Raw genomic sequence first — 2035 nt, forward strand, 5'->3', positions numbered from 1 at the left:
TACGCTACCAGGGCTGCCTTTACTAAAAGCAAATAAATGTTAAGTTCTATGTTGTTGTTAAATGCTTCAAGTCGATTTCTACTCATAGCAACCCTATATAGGTTTTCTGAGGTTGTAAACCGTTACTAGAGCAGAAAACCTCATCCTTCTCTCTGGGAGCAGTTGGTGGGCTTAAATTGCTGACCTATTGATGAGATAAAAAAATAAAAAAAAAAACACCTAGTCAATTGTCCAATTATTTTTATTGAGCAGAGCATTTATCCTTGCCCTTATGAACATAGATGCAAAACTATCAATAAAATCCTAGCCAACAACATATCAAAAAAAGAATGCATCATTACCAAGCACATTTTATGCCAGGGATGCAAGGATGGTTCAATAGTAGAAAAAACAATCAATGTAACGCACCATAAATTTTAATAAATAAATACATAAAAGAATCACATGATCATATTGACTGATACAGAAAAGGTAATATATCAAATGCTAACTATGTGCCTAGGAACTCTTATAAATGTGTATTAACACATTTAATCTCCAAAACAACCCCATGAGCTAGGTACTATCATTATGCCCATGTAGCAATCTCAAGTGTCACATGGCAAGTTAAAGGTGAAGCTTACTTGAGAACCTAATGCTGGTTGAACCCTCGGCTGCAAACCACAAGGTCAATGGTTCAAACCACTAGCTGCTCCTCAGAAACCATATATAGAGTCAGTATGAGTCAGAACAGACTCAGTGGCACTTAATAGCCACTACTCTAAGGAACTCTGGTAGCAAAGTGGTTAAAAAGGGGCTGTGAACCACAAGGTCAGCAGTTGAAACTATCAGCTGTTCCGTGAGAGAAAGATGAGGCTTTCTGCTCCTGTAAAGATTTACAGCCTCAGAAACCCTGTACAGGGTCACTATGAGTCAGAACCAACTCCACGGCACATAACTACCACCATGCCACTACTCTACAGTGGTAAGAAGTATTCCTTAGTTACTTTTAATGCTAAATGCTGCTCAAAGTCACTTGAGAGTTCATTTTCTTTATAATCTTACAGAATAATGATTCCTCAAAATTAATATCTAGGTCTCATCAATAAGGCCAATTCAAGGTGCCATTAGACCGCCCCACAGCTTTTTGTTCCACACTCTACTGCTGCTTTATTCAGAGAAATAGAAGTGTTGGTGAAAGCCGATCAACATATATGGTTTGAACTTTTGATTGGTAAATCCATACCACATGAAAGTTAGGACCATAGAATTTCCATTATACAATGAAGGATGTTTATTACACTATATTGATTTAGCACACGATAAAATGAATTTAATCTGCTATTTTGATTGACAAGGATCCCTGCTGGCATTGTAGGATGAGCACTGAACTGCTAACCGCAATGTCAGCAGTTCAAATCCACCAGAAGCTCCATGGGAGAAGAACAAGACTTTCTGTTCCAGTAAAGATTTACAACCTTCAGAACTCTATATGGGTTGCTCTGAGTCAGAATCTACTCAATGGCAATGGGTTTGGGTTTTGCATATGGTATGAGGTAAAGGTCTTGCTTCAATCTTTTGCATACCAAGTTCCAATTCTGCCAGCATCATTTGTTAAAGAGACTGTCTCCACCACATCCAATGTACTTTGTCAAAGATCAGTTGGCTGTATGTGGATGGGTTAATTTCTGGATTCTCTGTTCTGTTCCATTGATCAATGTATCTTTCATTGTACCTGTATCAGGCTGTTTTGACCACAGTAGCCACGTAGTAAGGTTTGAAATCAAAGAGTGAGAGGCTTCCAACATTGTTCTTCTTCTTAAGCAGTACTTTCCTTATCCTGGGTCTTTTTACATTCCATATAAAGTTTGTAATTGTTGGGTTTTTTGTTTTTGTTTTTGTTTTCATCTCTTTAAATAATGTCATTGGAATCTGGATTAGGATTGTTTTATACATGTATATTGCTTTGGTTGTATTGACATTTTCATAATATTAAGTCTTCCTAATGAGGAGCATGGTATATTCTTCCATTTTGTAAGTCTCTTTTGGTTTCTTT

At 37.1% G+C, this 2035-nt stretch overlaps 1 protein-coding gene across 1 annotated transcript in view; it reads right to left on the reverse strand.

Annotated features, from left to right (window-relative positions):
• Nucleotides 1–2035, reverse strand: part of DACH2 (dachshund family transcription factor 2) — a 1617828-nt gene that overhangs the window by 1359966 nt on the left and 255827 nt on the right. The window lies entirely within an intron of this gene.

This window comes from Chrysochloris asiatica, unplaced genomic scaffold (assembly GCF_000296735.1).
Source record: "Chrysochloris asiatica unplaced genomic scaffold, ChrAsi1.0 scaffold00167, whole genome shotgun sequence".
Lineage (NCBI taxonomy): Eukaryota > Metazoa > Chordata > Mammalia > Afrosoricida > Chrysochloridae > Chrysochloris > Chrysochloris asiatica.